Source organism: Cydia splendana, chromosome Z (genome assembly GCF_910591565.1).
Source record: "Cydia splendana chromosome Z, ilCydSple1.2, whole genome shotgun sequence".
Lineage (NCBI taxonomy): Eukaryota > Metazoa > Arthropoda > Insecta > Lepidoptera > Tortricidae > Cydia > Cydia splendana.
In genome coordinates, this window is record NC_085987.1 from 5,084,350 (window position 1) to 5,096,544 (window position 12,195).

Genomic DNA, 12,195 nt, shown 5'->3' on the forward strand with positions numbered 1-12,195 from the left:
CAAACTCATAGATTACTTTTTTTCATAAAAAAATAATGACATCCGCGATCCTGGGCACGCTGCGCTGGGCTGTCCGCTCAGTGCTTAGCGAGCTGCGACCTGAACTCACGGTGCCTTAAGTCATTCAGCTTAGAAACGTAGGTAATACGACATTTATTTACATCACTCACTTAAATTCTGGTTCAACATTTCACTTAATAACTCGCTTATTACCACAAGGTTCCAAATCGTATGCTAATTTACAACAAGACAGAACCATGTTCCACCAAATGTAATATATGATAACGTGAGAAAATACACACAATTGTTAACCTTGCTTGTTCTGCTTAGAGAGCGTTAGCAAGTCACCCAGAGAACTGTGACCTCAGCTGGCTGGATCCGAGCTGGAGAGCACCACACGTAACAACAGTAGGTGCCTTATTAAATAGGTGTATTAAAACGGCATGTTTCGCTGATATCGAGGAGCTGGGAGGACGAGTTGGCGGACCGATGTAGACTAGGCCATTGGCGTATTATATCTAAGGACTGGCCTTACGGGCACTAAAAATGGTACTAGTTCAGCGGTGTCACTCACGAATTCGAGCTAATTGTGCAGTCTAACGTAACTAGTTGCGACCAATCGCGCGCGTGATGCGAACTCATCAACCAATCCCGTGCGTGATGCGAACTCATCAATTAATCACGTCGTAGCGGTGTCACACCGCTGGACTGGCCCCATTCATACCCTATTTTATTGCCCGTAAGGCCAGTCCTGAGATATATAAGTCAATGGACCAGGTGAGTCCATACTTGAAGTCGCAGTCGCGCGCGAGAACGCAATTCATGCTAGCAGGTCAGAAAACACATGACACGAGACGTAGAAAACACCCGATTTAATATATGTATTTAATATGTCTGTGTCTAACAAAAGTTATGTCACTAAAATGGTGACTGTCAATGTTTCCCGTATATGTGCGACTTTTGTTCCCCGGCGGCAAATAAACAAGAAATGCAAAAAAAAGTACAAGGGAGTATATTACACGAGTTTCACTGACACGCTTGAGCCGAAAGCGATTGCAACAGCTACCCTTACATGTATTGTAAGAACAGCTTAAGAGACACACGAACCCGCCGCCAAAATGCCGCTCCCAAACAATCGAAGATCCATAAATATGTATTACCTATAATTATTATAATGACATGCTTAAATTACATGAATTTTGGCATGAACATTTACGTAACATATGTATATCCATAGTAATTGTAATAAAACAGAGCGATTGAAGTATTCGCTCTATTTTCTTTGTAGGTACTTATTACAATTTCTTGCTAAGTAAACTAGTGGGTACTTACTAGACATAATTATATATAAACATGTTAGGGATATATAGGACCAAGATATTGGGCACATTCCAAATATATACTTATGTCCAATATCTTGGTCCTAAATCACTGCGTCTCACTCTCTCATTAAGCAAACTGTGAGACAAAATACACATTGGACAGGTGAAATTGGTATTCTACCCACGTAAATGGATGTCGTTTTAAAAAAAGAGCGTAACTACGAATTTATTACAGCGGCTATCTTGTGACTTTTAAGTCATTCAAACTCTCATGCACGTTTTACGTGTTGTATCAAAATACACACAGTCATGTCATGTCATATAGCAAAGGAATTAAGGTGCATAATTTGTCTTATCGCCGCCGCCGCTTTGTCGCCGACCGTACTTAAGTGACAATCGTTTTCTCTTGCCGTGTGAAGTGAAAACGGTAAGTATGTGTTTATTTGACATGTTTTATAATTGTTACCGTTACCGTACACGGACAATACGGACATTCTTACGAAATTCCTAAAATGGAGGATTTATGTGCATTTTTACGAGTTTACTTACTTAAAATAACTGTCACTTTTTAACTCCGCGGCATAGAAAGAGACGGACACCGTTTTATAAGAAGCCTAAGGCGAAGCCCACACCACCCTAAGACGTCCGAGATGGTTAACAGCGCCATCAAGGAGTTGAAGGAGAAGCGGTTCGTCCCTGCAGGCTATCAAGAAATACATCGCAGCCCAGTACAAGGTCATGCAGTCATGTAGTTCTTTACCGATATTTGTTAATTTACTAAGTGCGCCCGTATTTGGTGCCACAAAACTTTGAAGGGGTGTAATTTAAAAATGGTTGAGAAAAACATACGAAAATGGGGTGGGGGGTTGTCATAAAAATTCATCGTAAACTTATACATGGGTACCTAATGATTCTCCGATAAACTTTTAGCAGATCATCGATTCGCCGACAACGATTCGCCGAACATCGTTACGCAGAGTCATTTATTTGTCAATGTAACTTCTGGTCAACTAACGTTACGTAGACTCTTGGTTCACACACCGTTCAGTTTGCTTCTGTGTAAATTCGCAGAACTATTATTGGACGATTTCCATTTGGCAGAGTAATCGTTTCGTTTAAGCAATGTTTAGTCGAATAACGTTTCACATTTTACATATATGTCGTTATTTTGGAAACAAAAGAATGAAATAAAATATTATCATTTTTTAAGTAAATGTGTTAAGTATATGTATATAAAGTTACGAAGAAGTTAGCGAATATGTAGTGTCAAACTCGTGGGAAGGCTACAGTTGCACTTCATGAAATTGGTGGATTTCAGGAGGAAATGCTTGAGTTACTTTAGAAAATACCGAAATCATAATAATGCCTTTAAAAATTTAGGGGTTCCGTCAATTCCTCATGGATTACAACATCAGATCAGAACCAAAATTATTATGGGAATACCTCGCAGGTTACGAAGCACGATGTACGCGTTCCAAAGCCGGGCGCCTTCGGCGCCCTCATACTAAAAGAGTCGGGCGTAGCCCGACGTACGAGGCTCGCTGTACGCGTTCCAAAGCCGGGCGCCTTCGGCGCCCTCATACTAAAAGAGTCGGGCGTAGCCCGACGTACGAGGCTCGCTGTACGCGTTCCAAAGCCGGGCGCCTTCGGCGCCCTCATACTAAAAGAGTCGGGCATAACCCGACGTACGAGGCACGATGTACGCCTTCCAAAGCCGGGCGCCGAAGGCGCCCTCATACTAAAAGAGTCTGCCTCATACTAAAGGCGCCCTCATACTAAAAGGTGACTTCAAATATTATTGTAAGTAACGAAATCTTGACCCCAAAATTAATTAAATAAAAAATAAGTTCAAAAACTAAAACCCGACTACTGCAAATCGCGCTCTAAAAAGTATGAAACAAGATAGAATTCTTATCTGAAATTATCATATAGGAAAATTATAAGAGTTATCATTTTTTTATATATTTACAGAGATTCAGAGGATAGCCGTGGTCGTATGCCACTTTACCTTAAAGTTTATAATCGTGGCATACGTCCACGGCGATCCTTTGAATATCTCTGTAAATATATAAAAAAATGATAACTCTTATAATTTTCCTATATGATAATTTCAGATAAGAATTCTATCTTGTTTCATACTTTTTAGAGCGCGATTTGCAGTAGTCTGGTTTTAGTTTTTGAACTTATTTTTAAAAAGAGTTTTTCAATTAAAAGACACCTCAAGATTGTTTACCTTTTTTCTAATGCTAAAAAAACGAACATTCAATATTAATGCCAAATGAACATTCGACCTATTGTGTTTCGACCAATGGTTTCTCGGGTAATTATGACAGTTACTAAATGATTATTCTACGAATAGTAAATATGCGTATCAATGTTCTGCTTATTGACTACTCTCGCAAACGACTATTATGCGTAACGAGATTCGGCGAATCGTTACTCTGCCAAACAACCCGTCTGCGAATCGTTGTCGGCGAAACAAAAATCGGCGTATTTTTTTTTCGGAATATCAATAGGGCACCTAGCTGTCCAAACACATTGGACAGTCTGACAAAAAAGAGTAGAAATTAAAGTGGCAATACTGTAGTGTCGTCCCGGCGTCCCGTTCTCTTAGATTGATTTGAAAGGGACGACATACACTACAGTATTGCCACTTTTTAATGTCTACTCTTTTTTATCAGACTATTTACATCGTTTAAGCACCCGATATTCTTCCACTGAATTTAGTAATGAAACTAATAATAATAAAAAAAATAAAGTGCGCGCCTTCAACGCCTGGGTAATGCCCCTACTCACATACTCCTTTGGCATACTAAGATGGACTCAGACCGAGCTGGACGCCCTGGATCGGAGGGTCCGATTACTGCTCACCACACATCGCATGCTACACCCACGCTCGTCAGTTATGAGATTGTACATCCCACGGAAGTGTAGAGGCCGAGGCTTCCTAAACGCCAACGCAGGGCAGCTTGTGGCGAGCTGTTGGGGATTAGCGACCTCATGTACCCGAGTGCTCCTGGGGAGTTCTGTTACCCGCAAGGAGGGTGGGTGGGACAGGATTCTCTGCCTCTGGCTTGCCTTAGCCGGCCGGCCAGAGTGGAGTCGTTAGAGCTATAAGCTCCAGGGGTGGAAGTGAAATATGCATAAGACGCGAGTTGGCACAGTGGCTGTTAACAGCCACTGGGTGGAAAGCGGCGCACACCTCTCGACACCCCTGAGCCGCTCACACCGGTGTTGCCCTTGAGCCAGCCTAGATGTCGCTTTTTGTGGGGGCCCATCTTGTGAGGGCGAGTCACCGTCTGCCGGAAATAAAATTGCATACCGTTTTATTAGGCAGGCGTCCGGTTTTTTACCCCATAGCTCAGTACTTAGTCCATCGCTTTCACCCAATAACCTAGATCATTTTAGATTCCATCAACTCGCACCATCCCCCATGATGAGAATCTCGTGAAAGCCGAGAAGGACAAGTCCAGTAAGTACCTAGACTTGGCTCACGAGATAACCGCCATGTGGGATGTTGATTCGACGATCATTGTCCCGATAGTCGTTTCAGTAAACGGTATACCGTTACCTATTATAATAGCGAAAAGTCTCGACCAACACCTTGAGAGACTCTCGCTAGGTGGTTGGATCAAGGGTCAGATGCAGAAGGCAGTGATCTTGGACACGGCGCGGATAGTCCGCCGGTTCCTCTCTCTGCAGCCCTGGGGGCCTAGCCAAAACGCATTTCGAAAAAAGATATCGCTAACGAATCGATAAAAAATGTATGGGAATGACAGGTACCGTAGATGAGTCTGTCGAAAAATATTAACGAATACAAAAATGTTAGCCAAGTTGCAATGTTGTAACGAAACGCAAAACTTTCGTTACCGGGATTCGACATCTGTCATACATTGTCTAGCCAAGTGACACTTTTGACAAGCGTTATCGCCTCCTAGGTGTCGATACGTAGCGTGAGCTATCCCCTTGCAGATAACTTACCGAAGCACAAGAAAATACCGAATAATAGTGTTTGTAAATTAGAATTTGCAATAAAAAGCATACTTCAACATTATTGTGGGCGGCGAACAACGCGGAAGTGTCGCTTAGACGCAGGCGCCGTCTGAAAAATCGCCTCTATTGAAACTTGAAACTGCTTAGGAAAGGACTGCCCTTAGCTGGTGATCTTATCATGTATGCTACGATCAAAGGATTGTGGGCCGTACGCAGCATTTCACCCAAAGGATCCAATGTGACCGAGGCGCTGAATATCTACCTATCTATAGTGACAGTGTCATGGAAAAATGGATTATGCACCCACAAATGCAACACGAAACAATGTCCCTACAAAGGTAAGAGTGAGTCAATAACTTATCCCTACTATACCTACTAATAAGTATATAAAATATGTTATTAATGCTAAAATAACTAATGTGTTCCTGTTACGTCATCAAATATAAACCGATGAACGGTGTAGATTAAATTTGGTACCCATATGCGCAATGGCAAGCACTTGTTTTTCAATAGGAAAGTGAATTGAATGTGTAAAGGCAAAGGTATATAGGTAAAGGCTTTACAAATATAGATAAAGACTCGGGAACAAAAGTTCTTCACACAAATAAATGCCCTTCCCGGGAAGCAAAACCATCACCTTCATAGGCAAGGTCACTAACAACTAGCAATATTGTAGTGTCATCCCATTTTCTTAAATTGATTTGAAAGGGATGAGACTACAGTGTTGCTACTTTTTAATTTCTACAATTTCTAGTCGGACTCTACAGTAAGCTCAAGAAGACTTGTGTTGTGGGTACTTAGGGTACTTAGATAACTATATATAGATGGTCAAACCAATTTGTCAGTCAGTAAGAACCAGGAAAACTATACTCATACTTATCTTTTGGGTGCTAGTACTGGTATATGACAAAACTAGTATGATTCTCTCTGTCTTTGTTTGAAATGAGACAGTCCTTTGACAAACTATACTTAAATACATAGACAACACCCATGACTCAGGTACAAAATATCTGTGCTCATTACACAAACAAATTTCCTTACCGGGGATTCAAACTCAGGATTATCAGCTTAACCGGCAGGGTCACTAGTCACTACCAACTAGGCCAGACGGGCTGTTGTCATACATATACATTATCAACCATATTAATGAAACTTTTTCATATTATGAAACATTGTATATGACTTCTTTTGGCAGGCGCAGATACAGTCAGCTGCAGAGAAAAGGTCCCACCCCTGCATACAAACTTCTATGTAGTGGTGGTACCTTTTCTCTGCAGCTGACTGTACCTACACACTATATAAAACTAATCATAACATGTACTTACACAAAACATTTAGTTTTTTTTTTGTCATATGACTGGTAGAGAATAAGTATTATAACCAAATGTTACAGAGTTTGTTGAAAAACTAAGCATTCATTTTGTTTCAGGTGACTTGGATATTCATTGCAGCCTTGGCATATGAACCAATACTTTATGGTGCTCCAAAGTCAGGGTCAAGGGAAGAAACTATGTCACATGTACAACCACAAAAATATATTGAGTGTTGTTTTACTATTTTAATACACTGTACATAATATATGTACAAACAAGAAAAGAATGCTTGGCTACTGATTTCATGCTGCTGGCAAAAAAATACCTGCTGCATCTTTCATTAATAGATTTTCAATAAAATAAATTAACTTTTTAACCCAATCATTGTGTCATTTATTTATGGTGGTTACCACCTTAACTTTTGGTATGCTTAGGAGCAGATCTGCTCCCATGTACTTACCTATATTCAACTTTAAAAAATGCATTAATTTTTAAAAGTTGTCTTTGTAAAACGACCGGTCTGGCCTAGTGAGTAGTGACCCTGCCTGCTAAGCCGATGGTCCTGGGTTCGAATCCCAGCAAGGGCATTTATTTGTTCCTGAGTTATGGGTGTTTTCTATGTATATAAGTTTGTATTTGTCTATATAAGTATGTGTATGTCGCCTAGCACCCATAGTACAAGCTTTGGTTAGTTTGGGGCTAGGTTGATCTGTGTAAGATGTCCCCAATATTTATTTATTTATTTATTTTATTTTATTCAATTATGATTGATATATAAATTACAAATTTTTGACAGGAGCATACAAAAGGTTAAATATGAACAGCCAGTAGCTTAGCGGGTGAGATTACCTTCCCAAATTTCCATTGACTATAAATAATAAAGATGTGTTTAATTCATTTTTAACGCCTCACTCACTTAGGTATTTCTATTACTGAGTAAACAAAAATCAAAGACAGGTAGGTAATAAAAAAATAATATTAAGTAACAATATGATTTATTAGTTTTGGTTTCACAGGCAGCTTTTATCTTATCTAATGCATCTTCTTAGTCGGCGTCTTCATTGCTGAAGGTCGTGTCTAGTTTGAAGAGTTTCCTGCGCGATGTACCATGCTTTTCCAAGTGTTCCTGTCCTCGGCGATCTTAACACTTTCGCAACCGGGCAAAAAACGGCGCACTACCCCAGAAACCGGTCGTCTATATCTGCGTACAAAACAACCCGCTGGGCGGGTTGTCCGGCATCTGAGTAAAGTTTACGAGTGCCCGAGAGTCGGGTACGCGGTGTCGAATGTGTTAATAGATAAATCTAATGCATAACATCTATGTATTCAATGTCCGCTTGACTTTTGTTAATTTCGAAAATGTTTGAAGTCTATGAAGTAAATGAATTCACTGAGGTTACACTGATTCGGGCAAACCTGTCCACAATTTCACTTCACGGTTTGAATCAATACTAACGCTTAAAGTATTGTCTCTTCTGGTCAAGTAAGCCAGCAGTGCACGTCCTTAGCACTGGTAACTGCCATGAAGGCGTCATTGCAGCGGCAGCTCTGACTGTACGTGCCAACTTGGCGAGGACTTCTCAGCGTGGAAGAAGAGCCCGCGGAGCCGCTCTTGCCCGCTCTGGCTGCGTCGCCGCCTTGGTTGGGGCTGCGGGGACGACGGCTGTCTGAAATTGTTAAACTTTAGGTCAAAATTATATGCAATTAACAACGCACTCTTCAAATATTACACTATATAGAGTTATTTTATCACGAAATTGTGATAAACTAAGTTAAACAAATACCAACATATTTAATTTGCTTACCGATAAAACAATTATTTTCTCCAAAATTAGATTCGCTGTTCACTTGACACTCTTGACAGCTGACAGATGATGTTTCTTGACGGTTTTGAACGAGAACCACAGACAAAAATTAATTTTTACCGACTTGGCGCATAGAATGAGCGAAAACTAAAAAGATTGCCTCTTGGCTAGGTTATTATAAACATTATCGACCAGTCGCTCGCGAACGTAGAGATCGAATCGATAAGGAGCGAATGTAATTTGGCTACGGGCCCTGACCACCGGTAGCTTGGGCCTTGCCCCGCTGCTGGCGGCACCCTAGGATAGGTTTTTTATAATGTGTTTATATTATTTTTTATTGTTTTGTAAGTGTTTTTATATTTTACTTTTATATTCATATTATAAATAACCTAACTTAAGATGAGAAATAAATTAAGAAAATTAAAAAATAAATAATAAATGTAAATGGTCGTGCCACGCTCTATTGGGATCGATCTATCATCACTGACAGGACTATTGTTGCCAATAAGCCTGACATCGTGCTGATAGACCGATCGCAGCGTCGGGCCGTGCTCGCCGAAGTCACCATCCCCCATGATGAGAATCTCATGAGGGCTGAGAAGGACAAGTCGAGCAAGTACCTAGACTTAGCTCACGAGATTACCGCCATGTGGGATGTTGACTCGGCGATCATTGTTCCAATAGTCGTGTCAGCGAACGGTCTCATAGCGAAGAGTCTCGACCAACACCTAGAGAGACTCTCGCTGGGTGGTTGGATCAAGGGTCAGATGCAGAAGGCGGTAATTTTGGACACGGCGCGTATAGTACGTCGGTTGCTCACTCTGCAGCCCTGACCACCGGCAGCTGCTGCCGGCGGCACCCTAGGTTAGGTTTTTTATAATGTGTTTATATGTATTTTTTATTGTTTTGTAAGTGTTTTTATATTTTACTTTTATATTCATATTATAAATCACCTAGCCTAAGAATTCAAATAAATAAAGAATAATAAAAAATAAATATATATAGATATACATATATATATTTCTTTATTTAGAAACAGTCTCTTATAGTAATAAATTATTACAATAAAGGGTTATCAGACTTACAGTTTCCTTAACCCTTAAATGCATGGTGTACGGTGCAGCGTACATTACAAAAATATCGAATTTTATACATACTTAATTAGATAAAATCTATTTATTCCTATATATTATTTCAATAGTAAAATCAATCCGTTTTCCGATTTTTTACTTAAATTAACGCAATATTTTAATTTATAAAAATTACATTCGTTTTAAGACGAAATGTCGGAAAATTTGAAAATATCCAGTTTGATGATTTTTAGTATGTGATTTTTGACGTTTTTTTGGGGTTTGTAATTATTTTATATTTAATAACTTTATCAGAGGTGTATCTAAAATAGTGTAGGTATCTTCCTGATGGTAGTAAGATTTTTCATATATCTCTTCCTGATAATTATATAAATATGATTTATCCTATGCAACTTCTAACACTGATTTCGCAGTGAAAATCGATGTTATAATTTTTTTGCCATTTTTCTTACAATCAGTAAACAATTACGTAACACATATATTAATTTCGGGCAAAAAGAAAAAAATCATGCAGTTAAGGGTTAATAAGAATATATTAACCATATAACTTATATAAGTAGTACTAAAACTAAATGGAATTTCAAAGTTGAAATGATTGAAGTTACAAAAATACTCGTTAATCCTAACAAAAACGGATAAATTTTAAAAACAAACAAAAACAAAAAGTGCACTTAGAGTTAATAACTATCTAATTAAAGCCTATTAATACACTTCAAGGTCAGTCGTTTGAAACTACATAACTTTTCATTGAAAATATCTAAATTTTGAAATTTATCACCGTACGTCCTGCATGCTCTTCTACTGAAATAAAACCGTTTCTCGCGTATGAACTATGATACTATGAAGTTCGGCTACGAGGAATATAATAAAAGAGGTTCTTCTTATAAATAATAGAATGTCACGCCTTAACTCGGTCCAAAGAGATAAGCTCTTACTGGAATTAATAAGAGCCATCCATAAATATGTGGTTGGATCTAATAAAATAATATTAAATTAAGTTAAAAATGATCAAATATTAATAATAATGGTTCCTCTCTCTGCAGCCCTGACCACCGGTAGCTTGGGCCTTGCCCCGCTGCTGGCGGCACCCTAGGTTAGGTTTTTTATAATGTGTTTATATTAATTTTTATTGTTTTGTAAGTGTTTTTATATTTTACTTTTATATTCATATTATAAAATAACCTAACTTAAGATGAGAAATAAATAAAGAGAATAATATAATAATAACGCAGGACTCTCAGCTCTGGCTTGCCTTCATTGGCCGTCCAGAGAGGAGTCGTTAGAGCTATATGCTCCAGGGGTGGAAGTGTTAAAGGGCATAACGCCGCGAGTAACTTCGGAGAAAGCGCAGCACCACCTCTCGACACCACTGAGCCGCTCACGCCGGTGTTGCGCCTGGCCGTCTTTACGATGGCGCATCAGGTGCCCATCTAACGAGTGGCGAGTCACCGCCTGCCTCGATAACACTGTATAACACAATGTTATGTCAGGTGTCCGGAACTCTTAGCAATAGCCCAGACTTATTTTCCACCCAAATTTAAACCATAGACCAGGACTCTTTCCATTTTTCTATAATAGCTCCCAATGCCTGCTGAAACCGGTTTACGGGTATCTATTTATGTACCCGTGAATGGGTTCCAGCAGGCGTTCTACATGACATCAAAGCTCTCCAAACGGCCTCTACGTGTTGGATCTATATCCCCACGCACGCCTTATAAATGACCGGGCTTAAAAACCCGAGAGTTTGTAACGGGGATAATAATAATAAAAGACGTTTATTCAAGAAGTTTGAACATAGGTACATAATAAAAGTACACGATAATGCTTACAAACTAATTGAAATGGAAAGTGGCTCAGCTTATGTCGGTGCCAAAAGGCTTCGGGGCACAACGGCCCTAAAGACTTGCAGCAACGGACGCTGTTATTCTGCCACCGCCGTATTTGTATCTAGCTAAGGACAGTAGAAACATTTACACTATTTATTACATATAGGACAAGATAGCAAAACCAAACAATGCGCAGTGGATAAAAAAGTGCTAGCTTTACAAAAGTTAAATATCTAATAGCTATAGAGCAGGTCACTCAACCAAAAGTATATGTTACATTCTTTTGGAGGTCCAGTAAATAAGCCTTGCAACAGTTGCAACGTAGTTTGAAAACCGCCTGGGACTTACTGTTAACTACTGGTGGCGGCAAATTGTTCCAGCATTTAGACGCAGCATAGCGAAAACTGCCTCTAAATGACTGAAGCCGGAGTAGTGGAAGGGAGATACGCTCTTGTTGTTCACGCAAACCTTTCAACTTTCGGTTAGGCTTCCATTCAAGTTTACGCGCGAGATAGGGTGGAATACCGGATTGTTTAAGCGTAAATACCATTGACGCAAGCTTTAATATTCGTCTGTGTGACATATTCAGTTTACCCGCTTTATTAAGGTAAGGGCTAATATGTGAGCGGCGAGGAATATCTTGACAGAAACGTATGCATGAATTATGTACACGTTGAATCGCTCGTTCTGTTCTTTTTCTTATGCAAGGCCCATACACAACGTCTCCATAATCCAGTTGGGATAAAACTAGCGCATCTGACAAGCGTTCACGAACATTTTGTGTTAGGTAGGGTATATTGTACAAATTACGTCAACACATTGATAGCGAGATCTAAATTACATGC

General features: G+C 39.6%; 2 long non-coding RNA genes across 4 annotated transcripts in view; both read right to left on the bottom strand.

The window, feature by feature from the left end:
- LOC134804314 (uncharacterized) overlaps positions 1-12,195 on the bottom strand; it is a 538,216-nt gene that overhangs the window by 311,244 nt on the left and 214,777 nt on the right. The gene's annotated exons all lie outside the window — the stretch shown is intronic.
- LOC134805003 (uncharacterized) lies at positions 7,607-8,682 on the bottom strand. Of its 2 annotated transcripts, XR_010146230.1 has the most exons (3): positions 8,434-8,682; positions 7,945-8,295; positions 7,607-7,672 (listed from the first exon to the last, which is right to left on the bottom strand). It is a non-coding gene; the product is annotated as an uncharacterized LOC134805003 (long non-coding RNA). The 2 variants fall into 2 exon arrangements; XR_010146229.1 differs by having other exon boundaries at positions 7,945-8,682.